Source organism: Hakea prostrata, chromosome 8, assembly GCF_041222555.1.
Source record: "Hakea prostrata isolate BN-2017 chromosome 8, UWA_Hpros_2, whole genome shotgun sequence".
Classification (NCBI taxonomy): domain Eukaryota; kingdom Viridiplantae; phylum Streptophyta; class Magnoliopsida; order Proteales; family Proteaceae; genus Hakea; species Hakea prostrata.
The window spans coordinates 952,058-967,504 of record NC_142607.1 but is presented as its reverse complement, the minus strand read 5'-3'; the positions used below and the strand labels follow the sequence as shown (position 1 = coordinate 967,504).

General features: G+C 38.3%; 1 protein-coding gene across 2 annotated transcripts in view; it reads left to right on the top strand.

Moving 5' to 3' along the window:
• Positions 1-7,134: 7,134 nt before the first annotated feature.
• Positions 7,135-15,447, top strand: part of LCBK1 (long-chain base (LCB) kinase 1) — a 58,963-nt gene continuing 50,650 nt past the window's right edge. For both annotated transcript variants that reach the window (XM_089167506.1, XM_089167505.1), the window contains exon 1: positions 7,135-7,335. The gene's annotated coding sequence lies outside the window, so the exon portion shown is untranslated. The remainder of the gene's footprint in view (positions 7,336-15,447) is intronic.

The following is a 15,447-nucleotide window of genomic DNA, read 5'->3' as shown; positions in this document are numbered from 1 at the left end:
AATCACATCGATCAAATAGTTTTTTAGAATGAATCCACAGATTTCATTCCACAACCAAACATCTAATTTTATAAATTATAACTCCATAGATTTGAAATCTATAGATTTCAAATCTCTAGATATTTGAAATCTTCAGACTCGTGTAACCAAACAGGCCCTAAGACAATCCACACTAATATCAATACCAAGGAAAAAAATCATCTGCTGTGCACAGCAGTGCAGTTTCACAAAAGGACACGTGTAATATACCAAATTAAGGATTCAGATTGAAACTCTATTCTAAATGCAAGTTTAAATGGATCTCATCTTCTTCTACCCATTAGAATACCCAATTCAACTCTGACGTTTCCTCTCTCACCTCCTTTTTTCGTTCCTCCGTCAAGAAACCTGAACTGTATCATTCATCCTCGTCAAATGAAAATTGATCTCTGTTGTTCGTTTTTCTTCTCTCCAGCATTGTTGTGAAATGAAAAATCAATAGAATTCCAGGAAGTTGTAGAGGTTATTCTAATGGAATAACTTTATTCTCCCCAAATATATTTTCTCAAAAACAGTTTCCTGCTTAAGATAAATGCTTGTTGCTTGGAGTCTTGAAGCAAATGACATCAGACGAGAATTGCTAGGGGTCCTGTAGCAATTATCATTGAAGGTGGGTTGGGGCTTAAAAGGTAAACCCACCTGTGCTTCTTGCAGGGTTTCCAGATTCAAATCTTTGAGCGGTGAATGCTCATCTAATTCTTGCATAGCTGATTCTTTATCAGTCATGGTTGTAGCAGTTGAGATTGGAAGAACTCAGGTACGAAACTCCTTTGTTGTAACCAGGAAGAATCAGTGAAAGAACGAAGACATCGTCGATCTAGAGTTAAAAACCTTAAGAGTCCTGATCTAGACCGTAAAACATTGTCATTCTCAGAGGTACTAATGACAAAAAGAAAATTAGCACGCTTCCATTCTCAAAATATGTTCTTCAGCTTCTGATGACACTAACATTTTCTTACTCTCTGGATTAACACGATCCTTTGACGGGAAGAACAAGCAGTGGAGCGGTGGTTTTCTTTGCTTTAGTTTCCCTTAACGGTTTTCTCTGCTTTCAGTTTCCCTTGGACGAAAATTAATTTTCTTTGACGGAAGAACGGGAGGAGGAGGAGGTGAGACTTGTGAGAGAAGCAAGAGCGGTGGAGTTGAATCAGGTATTCTAATGGGTAGAAGATGAGATCCATTTAAATTTACATTTAGAATAGGGTTTTAATCTGAATCATTAATTTGGTATATTACACGTGTTCTTTTGTGAAGCTGTGCACTGTTGTGCACAACAGAGAGATGTGCACAGCAAATGATTTTTTTTCCAATACCAATAGATGACCTATGGATAAATTTTGCAAAATAAAACTTGTAGCTACATCTTCATTGATGATGAAATACCTGTAAATAAATTTTCACACCTACAGCGTTGTAGCAAAAACACCCGTAGTTAATATACCGAAGCTATAGAATAACCACGAAAACGTCCATCGCTACGATATGTATACCTAGAAGTGAGATGCAAAAACATCCGCAGCTAAAAGATATATAGCCATAGAAACATCTGTCGCTACAATAAGTGTAGTTAGAAGTTAGCTGCAGAACATTCACAAATTATACTTTTCGTAGCTATAAGGTAGTTGCGATAACATCTGCAGTTATACTTTCCGTAGCTAGAGGATACATAGCTGCAGAATCATTCGTCGTTATAATATGTCCAGGTAGACGTTAGATGCGAAAACATCCACAATTATATTTTTCGTAGCTATAGGGTACTCGTGGAAACATCCGCAATTATATTTTCTGTAGCTATATGATATATAACCGCAAAAAAAATCTGTCACTTCAATATGTATAGCTAGAAGTTAGATGCGAAAACATCTGCAACTAACAATTTGTAGCTATATCTATAGCTACAAAGACATCTGTAACTAAAAAACCATAGCTATGGACAACCTTGTACATGCAGTATTTATGTGAAGCTATTACGTTTGTGACAAAGCCTGTTGCAACGGATAGTAAACTATATGTATTCGCAACTATAGGCTAGTACTGCAGATTTCTTTACATTTCACTGCAGAAAATTCCACGGTTATATGCGCCTTTTGTTGTAGTGAACCCTTCATCTTCATCCCTGTTTTTTTTTTTTTCCCCCCCCCCCCCCCCCCCCCCCCCCCCCCCCCCCCCCCCCCCCCCCCCCCCCCCCCCCCCCCCCCCCCCCCCCCCCCCCCCCCCCCCCCCCCCCCCTCCCCCCCCCTCCCCCCCTCTCTTTTTTTTTTCTCTCTCTCTCTCTCTCTCTCTCTCTCTCTCTCTCTCTCTCTCTCTCTCGCTAATGGGATGTCTAAAGAGAAATGTTGTTTTGCTACATGCATTATGGGGACCAAACCTTATTTATTGAAAATGAGGTACCCTTCAGTTGCCCCATCGTTAAGGCACATTAAATTGCCCCTTTTGGTTATTTCCATTTTAGCCATCATAGAAATGAAAATTACCCCTCATGTTCTATACATCAAAGACTCACACCTTATTAGATACATTAAAATCCAGATTATTGAAACCGTATCTGATCACTTTTAACTAGACTTATATAATTTGACAGTTTTCAATCACACTATTATTTTACATATTAATGCAACATTGAGCTCGTAGGCCATTCATAAGAACTATGTTGGGGTTTCATTACCACTGCTACTCAACCCATATATGTATACATAGTCCTTACGTAATTAAATTACACAAGATGGAATTTTACCTAATGGAACCATCTCATAGGTGCAATTCTTGGAATCTAACTATCCATCTCCAGATTCTCCACATTCAATTTAGGTGCGAGCCACTTATCATATCCTCTTGTATGGTTGCCTAGGATGGATCCTCTATCTCCATATCAATAGGTTGACTTGTGGGATTCATCCTTAGGGCACACATCATGGCAGCACTAGCTCTCCTAGGTCTAGACCTACAATATATATATGATTAGGTGTTTGAAATCCCCTAGAATCTTAACTTGGAAACCTAACACTGCAGGTTTAAGAACCCGAATTGTCGATAGAAGGCAATTGTGGGCCATCCGAGGCGAGATCATAGATTCGGGAGTCAAACCCATTGACGCAGATGACGAATGAGATGGCATGATCACTATAAAAGACTTTGGGAGAAGAGATAAAGCCAACCCAAAAGGTTTTGGAAGTAGATTCGGCACACACAAAAATCGAGGTTGGAAGACTCCAATGCCCAAGTAAATGTTACACTGATTCAAACAAGTTTAGGAGAGTCTACCAGTCGAAGCTTGATGAAAACCCTCTTCAGATGACTAAATTAGAGGGGCAGTCACTCAGAGGCGGTTGATCCAGTTGATCGACTGCCCTTACCTAGAAAAGGGCATTTTTGAGATTTTCACTTTGAAAGCCCTATTTTATTGCTCTTCGCCTCACAAACCAATTATTTATCATTGTTGGAAGTTGAGAGCTCAAGGGGAATGTAGAACATTGGTGTCACACCCCACTCGATAGTATTAGATCCTCCCCCCTGGATGTGATCCATAGCTACAAGATCCAAAAACACTATCAATAATAAATAAAGCACCAATTCCATTATAAGTGCACGAACTAAACAGTTCATCATTTAATAACAATAAAAAGGTTCTAAATTCCCAAAAATGAATGATAAGGAATAATTGAAATAGAGTGAGCAGAAGCAAAGAAAATGCATCCTTATTGTTTATAATTATCCTCAAGCATTTTATTAGTCTTCTTTAATTGTTCTATGAAAGGGGTCATGAAACCCTCCTTCATCACTTTATCCTAATGACACAAGACCAAAGCTCTATCCTTATTAATGGGTGATGTAAGAGCACTACAATCATCCACATGAAGCTTCATGCTCATCGTAATCAACTCCCACTGGCATCTCCAGTATTTCTTCAGTGGCGTTATCCTATGGATACGGGATATCTTCTGCTCTTGCATAATCATTTGAAGAAACAAGAAACTCAACAAGGAATAAGTTCTAAAGAACTCAGTAAGGCAGAGGGAATTTGGTTTACAACCCCTAATGATTGACCTAATTTACCCTTTTGCCCACGTGGTTGATTCCCTAAAATGCCTAACTTCATCTTTCCATGCAATTACATGTGCCACTTTCCATAAATAAATAAAATACATGGAATTACAAATGAGTTTCTTCAACACTCTTGAGTCTTCATTATGTTTTTGCACATGGTGAAGTCCATTTCATGCTCTTCAACACCTTTGGTCCCCATAGATCTTCTTTGTGTTGCTTCAGGACAGCTTCCGTGCAATGCACACTCCCTATTTGAGGATGTAGTGTTTATGTATAGCTATGCTTCTCTTAGTCACAGAAGTATGTTTAGCACATGAATATATGTCTTTGTTATCATCAAAACACCTAAAGGGTAGTGGGTCAATTCCCAAGTGAATATCCTAGGGCTAGTGAGGTCAATTCCCCAATAGATACCTAGGCACTCAGAGAAGATGAATGGCGTAATAAGCGAGAAAAATGCTTTGGGAGTTGTAAATAAGCATAAATCCAAAGAGTCCCAAATAGATTCTTTACTCATTTAAACTAAAAGGATGAATTTAAAGTAAGAAATAAATAAAAGATTAATAAATATGACGAGTACCAAAAAGAAAAAGAAACTCGTCCGTTATATAATTAACCTTTCATTCTATGAAGAAACTTGCATCACTAGTACCATTCTTAATTCCCAAATTACTCACTGTTGTACATATACTGGCTCAACCTTGGACCGATAGTCCAATTGGCTAAACCAGCCGAGTGGATTGGGAAGCTTGACCCCTTGCTTCTTTGGGAAAAGATAGTGCGAGGTCGGGAATGAACCTACACCTTCAAGATGCGAAAGGCCAGAGCTCAGGAACACCGGTGCCGTAATAGGAAAGGACATGTGGGCATAAACCGTGTCCCATAGAATTGAGATTCTCGAGATAAACATGGATGATGCATCCACTAAGGAGAGTGGCAATTAGACAAGGAAATTAAATATTGCGTCGAGACTTACTCCAACAAGGACACTGGCGTGTTGAGTGGGGAAGAGTCGAAGATCCAATGGACGATCTCTAACAGGTTAGTCTCTGTACACCGTAAACCTATTTCAACCAAGGGTAACTAAATCCTTCCCACCCCTATACACATAAATTTATCTTCTTCTTTAGTTTAGAGTCCTTAGCAAGCCAACTGCTGGGGAAGGTATTGCTTTCACATACGAAGTTGATCGTTGAAGGTGGCTGCCTAACCCACATGGTCTGCCCACTTTCACCATTTGACTTATTGAACAAGTGCAAATTCGATATCCAGGGCCAATCCCTTGTTCTTCTATATCCTCAATGAAAGTTACTAGATAAAAATTATAGAATAGTCCAATAAAATAGGTTAGGAAATAATATAGAAGGAATGAGTTTTGTTGTTTTCATATTGTAAATAACATTATTAATTTTTTGGTTGCACTTATTTCAACAGGGTGGAACCAAGGTTTAAAGTATCGGTGTCGAGTATTGTATCGGTCAGCTATTTTAAGAGACGTATCATCCTGTATCGAGTATTGTATCGCTCTAGCTAATGTATTTTAGCGTAATTTAATAGAGAGACGTATCGAGATGTATCGTATCGGTTGGGTCAAATATGGATACGTATCGACTAGTATCGTGAGATACTTTAAACCTTGGGTGGAACAATATATTATGTTATAGTATCGAAAATGAGATCGTATCAAATTTAACAAGAATTGAAGGAAAAAAAAAATCTACCAAGAAACAATTAGGTAATAAATAAATAAATAAATAAATAAATAAATAAATAAATAAATATAGCTAATATGTTTATATTACTAATGATTAGTGAACGTTATCTGATAATATTGTGGGGCCTTCCTTTCTCATTGTAACGAAAATGATGTCTTTTCTTTACCAAAAAAGAAAATGACGTCTTTTGAGTTTTGACCATGGAAGGAAATTGAATCGGGGGGAAATACGGATTCGGCCGTGTGGGCGAAATAAAAAAATGGATCGAAATCGATATCGCAACTTTTCGCCGGAAAATCGCCGATTTTCAGGCAAAAACCTCCTTTCGCCGGAAAATCATTGCCTTTCGGCGGAAAATCGCCGATCGCCGGAAAATCGCCATTTTTGCCGAAACAACCTATGGTGTGCCGTTTAATCTTTTGACTCAGGATTCTTCTGTGGTAGAACAGAAGAGAAGAAGCCGTCTTTAACACTTCGTTATTCATTCATTCTTCTTCTTCTCTCTCTTTCATCTTGGTGCCCCTGAAGCTCTGAGAAGCAACTAAAGATTAGCGGAACAAGTTTGTTTGGTTTCCTATTTTTCATCTCTGATCTCATCGTCGGAACGAAATGCCCTGCCGCAAGGCTCCAGGGGGGGGGGATGGTGGTGGGGGGGGGGGGTGGTGGGGGGGCGTTGTTTCATCTCGTGGGAACTCCCACCCTCCCCCCTTGTGTGTTACACTGTGCTTTAAGAAAAGAGAAGAACTGAAGAAATGAAAGAAAAAGAGGAACACAAGTTGATACGCTGGAAACTCCCTGCTGCTGCTTCGTCTGCAATAGAAGAGAAGAAGTTAAGAAATGAAAGAGAGAGAGGAACGACTACGACCAGCTTTTTAGATTAAAAAAAGATAATAAAAAAATGAAATATAGGATGGGCTTTTGTAACCATCCACGTGGTTGCTCATTCTTCTTTTTGTCAAATCAACATTTAATGCATTTTTCACTTTCCCCAGCCATTTTGCCTTTTCATATTTTGTATTTAATGCATTTTCCCCATCGAGACTTTCACCAAATTTCGCCGAAATTTTCGGCGAAATTCGCCAATTCGTCTTGTTCGCCCATGAGCGAACCACCGAATTCAACCGAAATATCGTTCCTTGGTTTTGACTCAAAAAAGAAGAACAAAAAAATAAAATAAATTCTAGAGCCTTTAATCTACCAAATAATTCCCAACCCTACAAAAAGCTCCACCGGATGAGGTCAAAGGTCAATTCCAATCTGACGGTTGTAACCAAGTCATAAATGTACGATATGATGGTACCGTCAGTGTCTACATTTTTGTTTTTTTGCCGTAATTTTTGGGAAGAGCTGCGGTACGAAAGAAATGGTTTGCGACTTGCGTCGTCTGCAAGACTTCATTTTTTAACCTGGAGACTCGACAGCGAGACAGAAAGAGAGCGCGTGAGAGATTCTCGCAGTACCAGTCGCTGCTCTGGTTTGCGATTTTTCCCAATGGAATCGAAAATCTAGTCGTCGATTGAATTACTCACTTTTGCAGGTACAGTGTATCATCTTCTTTGATTTATTTCCTGGATCTGTTTAGACATTCTCTCCACTGGTTTCTTTTCTTTTCTCCTCGATTGGTTCGCCGTTTATTTAGTTCGAATTCCCCTTGTTTTCCCAATTCATTTCTATTTGTGCGCCACTTAGATCATCGGATCATCGTTATAGTTTTCTTCCCTCTAAAATCTAAACGTTAGTTTATTACGGTAGTGTACAACTCTCTATTCCGATAATCAACATTATTTAGTCGTCCATGAGGACTGAATTGTTTATTAATTTTGTCGAATGGACTATATCTTTCCTTCTGTCGTGGTTGGTGAGCTCTGGTGAGGTGGGGAAAGAGTTCATGTGTAAGGATCCTATTATTAGAGGAACAACCTGATTCAGTCGTCGACAAGCAAGAAATATTATTTCTTTCGAGAAACAATCAGGTATTAGTTGTTGGAGGATTAAGATCAGTCTTGATATATGGATTAGGTTGTCATGGATGTTACCAATCTACCAGTACAAGGGATTATATCACTTGGTTAAATGACAAAGAAAGGAAATACAAATAGAAGATAGAACCATGTGAAGTACTTGAGAGAAGTAAGATAGGATTCGGGTATTAAGTTTGTGGAACTTTGGGATTCCTTTCGTAGTTGGAATTTTTACATTATTAACGAGGATGTGTACTACGTTGAGAAATCCCTGCAGCTTGTTGCATAGTGGACTCTGTAGTGGTCAGAATCTATTATCTTTTTAGAGGGTTGACCAGTAAATATCACCTCACAGATTTTAGTTCCTGAGCAAGATGATTTTTTCTGGGTTTAGTTATGCGTAAGAAACAAGAGAGTCAGCTGAGCTGATTGTTCATGGATTTTATTATCTTAAATAAATTGAATGTTCACTTCTTGAAGTCTTGGTAAATCATAATCAACTGAGTCAATGTCTTGTTGAATTTTTATGCTTAATAAATAAATGTAACTATTTGTAGTCATCTACGGAGATCATTCTGAGCCGTTCTTGTTCTTGTCTGGATGAGAAATTTTAACTGATGTTTCTAAGTTGTCTTGAATAATTTTATTTAATAAGTAAGATCATTGTAGTAGGTTTATTCAGTACTTTGACCTGTAGTAAGTTATAGGTTGTACAGTAAATTGGGGGATTTGTTTTGCAGGGAGTCTCAAGAAGTGAATTACAATCTTTTATGGGTAGGGTCCTAACTCCTAAGGTTTGAGATATGATGGGATGGTTTTGCTGGCGGTAATGATGGAGATGCTTTATGTACAATTGCTTGGAGATTTCAAGTGAGATGGTTAGGTTAGGCTTCAAAGAGATTAGGTTAGGTTTCAAGGGGTGTTCTGGAATACGGGGTTTACTTAGGGAGATATGGGGTAATTCTCTTGAGATTTTTTTTGTTTTGGGATTTGTTGAGCAGGGGTGTCTAACCGATACAGAGTTGGATGAAACATGGATTGAACCTAGAGATTGTTACATAGGTGATGCTCAACATAATTCATCAAATTTGGATGGTTAAATGCCAAGGCTTGAAGATTCTTGATGTTAGGGTTTCAAGTCACTGGAAGAATTAATATTTGGCTGGTCAGAACAGGGTGAAACTGGGATAAAAGGAAGGGGCTTTGATGGTGGTATTGTGGCTGTAATATGAGAGGATGTTGGTTTTTTTTTTTTGGGGGGGGGGGGGGGCTTATGAGATTTAAGGTTTCTTGATAATGAAGGGAAACAAAGTGATTTGAACTGGGGATTGTGGGTGTAAAACATAAAGGGGATTTGAACTAGGGCGGTGGGGCACACTGCCCATACTTGGGTGGGGAGCCTAGGTGCTTGTTTGCGTGGAGATGGAGTCTTAAGGGGTGTCAATTCAGCCACTGTGAGTACCTAGTCTTGATCACACCTTAGAATCATGGGGTCTCTTCGAAATCTTGGGGTCATATTAAACCAAACAAGAAGTTGCAACAGCAAACACTCATAAAAAGCTCCCCAAGCTGAAGGAATTAATTAATAATCTGAACTGTAGGCCTTCCATTGAATTAAGGGGCTATTTATAATTAGATAGGAGAAGTCCTAATTGGATTGGGAGTCCTAAATTGAGTCTGTTTAGGGAATAAAACGAAGGCTACTTAGCTCTTACAATGGGACCTTTTCACGAACTAAATGTTCGAGGCTTGTTGGTTCATTGAGGCTTGCAGGTTCATAGCAGTTGCATGGCTATCTCTGGGTCTTCTGCCAGTTCTGTTGAAGTTCACAGCAGTTTCCACTGCAGTTCTTCTCGACTCCTTTATAAAACTAAAAACGTTGCAGTTGCAGGTTCACGGAAGCCTTGAAGTTCAAGTCCTAATCAGTTCAACAACTTCAACTTTGTTTTTTGTTTTTGTTTTCCACTTAGTTCAAACAATTAATTTTGTTTTTATTAACATACAAAGGTAAAAATAATGTAATTGATTCAATGCGTCTCACTTCAATTAGAATTTAGTACGTCATCTAGTGATAACATTTAGATTAGAATCTCTAGCATCAGCCAGTAAGAACTTTCAATTTAGAACCTCTAGATTACTTTATTAAAAAAAAAAAAGATGGTGGTCACCTACACAGTGTAGGTGTCCAAGGCCTATGCCTTTTGGATGCCTAACAAAGCAATACACGCTCAGCCCCTGACAATTGTAGTACCATTTAGGGGAACACTTGTCTGTCTCTACTTGCTTGAATGAGGGTCATTTCTCCTCAGATCCTTTTTAATAGAACCAACTTATATGGGACGAGGAAAGGGTTTTTTGAAATTTTGGTTATTTGTGTTAGGAAGAAACCCCCTTATACGCGCAACGGATCAAACACAAAATCAAAGACAAGAGGCAGCGATTTATTTGGTTTGGTCAAATGACCTACATCCAAGGAGGAGTCCAGAGGACTCGAGATAATGTGCACAACTAAATCAATGTAAAGTTGGGTACAGAGGAACTCTCAAATAACATATACAATTTCTCTGAGAAAGAACCCTCAAGAGATCAACCAAGAACTCATGGCATCACAACACCGAACACCATAGAATGATCTCACCTTGAAACACACAACACTGACGCATCCACAAGCAGCATGAAGCTCAACTGAAGACAAGATCACCTTTGAAACACAGAGGGAACCAACCACCAAGCCTCAAACCAGAGAGCAAGAGAAGAGAAGAAGAAGAATCACATCTCAGAGAGAACGAACACCCAATGTAGATTACATTTGTATGAAACCCTAAACCCAACATGGGGTTTATATATACAGCACTAGAAAGGACATAAGTGACCTTCTAAAAGACAGAAAATACAAGTAACACCTAATAGAGAATGACAAATATTCCCCTGTTAAGAGAGATATTCCAACAATTTGATATGGGGGTTCTTTGTGATATGGCTGTGACGGGATGATTTTTGAGGGAAAAAGGTTAGGGTGGGCTTTTGTGGTTAAAGATTATACTTTATTAAACGATATTTAGGGTATCAAGGACATTTAGCTTATCCCACGGGAGCTGATAAATTCTTGAGATGCGGAAAGGGAGGGGTGTGTATATTCTAGAATGGTTGAAACTTGGAAGGAATATAGGTAATAATATAAAGTTATAATCCTCCAAGTTGGCTAGACTTAGATGGCGAAATTAGAATATATGAAGAATTTTGTTTAAGGGGTTGTCAGGAGTATGAAAATTCAAGAAACAATCTATATCTTGAAATTTGGTGGTTAGAATGGGGTTAAATTGGAATCTAAGGTCACTGTGTTGGGGGATGATGTGCCTAAAGTTTGGGATAGATCAAACAGTTAGGTTAGCGTAGGTCTGACCTTAAATTTTTGGACTTCTGGGAAATTAGATAAAAGATATGACAATAGAAGGGGATTGATGTAGGCTGTCAGCCATACCTGAATGGAGCCTTGAGGATGGAATACTTGGATGGAGAATGAATGTCAAACTTTGATTTTCCTCCAGTCAAGTGTGTAGGCTTGATGTTGCTTAGAACCTTTCGAAGGTTTGGATCTTCAAACTGATTGATAGAAGCAAAGTAAAGACACACAAGAGTGCTCGAAGGAAACTTATTTTCACTAATTGAAACAGAGTAGCGAGGCTTGCAGACAAAACAGAGAAAATAGTGAACCAAAAAAGGGAAAATACAACCAATAGGAGAGGAAGAAAATCGAATTACTGAAGAAAATTAATAATTAAAAACAAGAAATTATGGTTGAAGCTTGTAGGTTCACGGCGGGAGCGAATTGTGGCTTGTAGGTTCACGGTCTTCACTGGGTCTTCTGCTAGTTCTTTTGAAGTTGACGGCTGTCTTTTTCCACTTCAATTTCCCATGGTTCCTTCAGAAACTAAAAGCCTTTGAGTTGTAGGTTCACGGAGGCCTTGAAGTTCAAGCCCTAATTAGTTCAACCTCCTTGATTTTGTCTTTTGTTTTCTACCTATTTTGTTTTCCATTTAGTTACAAAGGATTCACGTTTAGTACATTATTCAATTTAACATTTAGATTAGAATCTGTAGCTTCAGCTAGTAAGAACTTTGGATTTAGAATCTCTAGATTTCTAATTAAAAAACAAAAAAGAACAAAATGGTGGTTGCCTAGATAGTGTAGGTCTCCCAAGGTGCCCAAGTGGTGACACCTTTTGAGCCAAGGCGCATGCCTTTTGGACACGTAACAAACCGATGCATGCCCAACCCCTTTACAACAAGAGAGTACTGTTTAGGGAACACTTGCCTGTCTCAGTGTGCTTGTCACAATTCAAGACCCTATTGCAGACCTAATTTAATCAGGGCCACTTCTTCTAAGATCTTTTTTAATAGAACCACTCATATGGGACCGAGAAAGGGTTTCTTGAAATTTTGGTTATGGGATATGGGGGGGGGGTTGATATAGCTCTGAAGGGATGATTTTTTAGGAAAAGGTTAAGGCTAGGGTTTTCTGGTTAGAGATAATACATTCTTAAATGATATTTGGTGTATCAATGATATTTGCTCAGCCCACAAGAGATTGGAAAATTCCTTTAGGTGCCAAAATGGGTTGGAACTTGGAAGGAATCTAAGTAATAGTGAAATTAGAAGATATAAAGAATCTTGTATTGGGGGTTCTAGGGAGCATGGTTGTCCAAGCGTCCGCCTAGGCGGCAAGGCGGTTTTTCAACCGCCTTGTTTTGAACCGCTTAATTGACGCCCAAACTTCAAAGGAACTCCAAGCCCCAAAGTGACATAGGACCTATTTTGCCCGTCGGCAACAAAATGTGAAGCATGAGCCATAGTCAACATCAAGAATCAATGAATCAATAAATGCCTAGGTGGACGCTTTGACAACCATGGTTTAATGAAATGAACTTATATTTGTGTTCTTTTTTTGAATAATTTTTCATAATTATGATTCTTGAATGCTTTTTTTTGGGATGAATGTAACTATTGAATATTTTGTTTAGCTTATTATAGAAAGTAGTTGTATTGAAAATTTTTGACCCAACCGCTTTGGTCGCCTTATTGCCGCCTAGGCGTTGCTTTGTCGCCTAATCGTCTAGGCGAAGCCCAATCGCTTTGGTCATCTTGCCACCTTGACAACCTTGCTAGGGAGTACAAAAATTCGAGAAACTATCTACATCTTGAAATTGGGTGGTTAGAATGCGGTCAAACTAGAATCTAAGGTCACTAAGTTTTGGGGGATGATGTACCTAAAGTTTGGGATATATCTAAAATTTATATAGCGTTGATCTGACCTTGAAATTTGGGTTTCTGGAGAAGTCCGTAATTAAAAAAAATACATAAAAGAAATGATACTAAAGGGGTTCGATGTAGACTGCCAGTAATACCTAAATGGAGCCTTGAGGATGGAATACATAGGTGGAGAATGAATGCTGAACTTTAATCTTCAGCCAATTGTAGGTATGTAGGCTTGATTTGACCTAGAACCTTCATAGGTTTTGAATCTTCAAACTTATTGATTGAACTGAAATAAAGACGGACAAAGTGTTCGATTTACTTATTTTTGTTCATTCAAATATGTTCTCAAATTTAATAGATGAAGGGGCTTACTTCGCCTTACATAAGAAGCCCTACTGGAATTAGGACTTAGAAACTGATAGGAAAATAGAATTTAAGGAAAATAGAAACTATGTAGCCTAGACTGATATAGACTCTTAAAACTGAAATAAAACATATGAAAATACTGTTTTTCCCTTGTAAATTAGGCAAAATTTTCATTTATTAAGGCAATTAATTAAACTATCTCGTACTTAGACTAGACACTAAACTCGTGGGTCCATAGAATAGGCCCATGACCACACAAATATATTAAAAAAGGCCCAACATCCGTGTCTATCAACCGTCGGCTGATTTCAAAGGAAAATAGAACAATTGGATTAGATATAGATGAATTTTCGTTTATTGTACCTACAAAAAGCCTCATTAGGACAGAACCGATTTGATTAATGAATTTTCTGGGTTGCGTAGGCCTCAATTAGCTGTGGCATACATCGGGTGGGAGTCCCCAATCTGGGTAGGTTTGTCAACTTCAAGTTCTTCTTTCCCTTCCATTTCCCCTGTTCTTCTGCAATTTCCATACTGTTTTGAGATTATTCGTTTGATTAAGCTTTCTTTGAAATTTATTGTGGATTTCATTAAGGTCAAATGCTCATTGTTTCAATGCCATTCCCCATCATCAGGCAAGTCCAATCCTGGTTTTAGCTAGAATTAACCTAATGTTTCTGACAAACTGATCTATTTTGTTGATGAAATAGACCAGCGTACTCTGAGTTAGTTCTATCAATAGAATAGGGAGTTTCAGAAGTGTCCTAGTGCTTCTGGAACTGTATCAGTCAATAAGAAATTCAGAGACCAATATCAGATCTCAGAGAGTTAAAAAAGAAAATGTGACATAGAACAACTTGAAATACGTAATAATAAGAAGTAGAAATAGTAGCAGAAAGAGAAGAGGGGGAAAGATCTTACTTGAGAAGAAAGATGGAGTGGTACTAGAAGAAGGAGGGATATCAAATAGGGAATACCAATCCCTTATGCCAACTCAATAGCCACAAATTTATTAAGAGCTCAATATTCTTCTCATATCATGCTTAACTAATATGGGTGTTCACATGCATATAGCTCGTAGAATCTCCTGTATAGACTCGTAAAAGAACTTGTATTTACTCTCTTTTGCTGATGGGAATTGATAGACTCAAGATATAACACTAAATAACTATCTGGTATCCTAATTTAACTCAACACTTGTGTCTTAACTACTATCCCTTGTAATAGCTTTTACCAAACTTTATTATAAGTTATTCCAATTACAATTAAACCCATGCATGGTTCCAAATCATGGTTTCACGAGAAATCAGAAACCCAATCGAGACCAATTTGTACTTGGTTGTCATCAGATTTCTGCATGTTCAGTAATTTTACAACTATTGACCTGAACCTGGTTTAACTACTTCCAGTTACTTGAGATAAATTACTTCTAGTGTCTGGGTATGGTCAAATGTACGCCGCCTGTAACAACCTGCCCCACACCAGGCCGGTTCGTACCTATGAGCACTAATGTGGTACCATAATCAATATACAGCTTCGAACACATAAATTAATAGCACAGGAAATCAATCATAATGTCATTGTTACATGATTAGGAGGTCTAATGATAAGTAAAGTATTGACCCGATATTTAATACAAGATAGTTACAAAGTTTGTACGTAAAGTTCATAAGTCTCAAAGTGAAATTCTCTCATAAGTAACTTTACGAAATATGTATATTTCTACGGTCCATAAGTGCAAGTGTAGCAAACACAAAGGGTGTCATGTAAGGCCACAAAATCTCCTGTTTCCTTCCCCCTGACGTTTGCCCCACTGTACCAGCCATTGGCTCTCCCATGGGCTTTATACCTGCATCACCATCTAAAAGAGAGGTTTTCGAAGGAATGAGTTCCACTAAACTCGTGAGGGGAACACAACAAGTCAATGCAAAATGAATGTTGTCTTGTATGCCACCGAATTAACATGTTAATAATATGAATGCTGGTTTACCACATATTATCATGTATCTTCTAGCAACCAACCCCTCATGGATTCGATCATCGCTTTGAGGCTAGCTCTTTATCTTT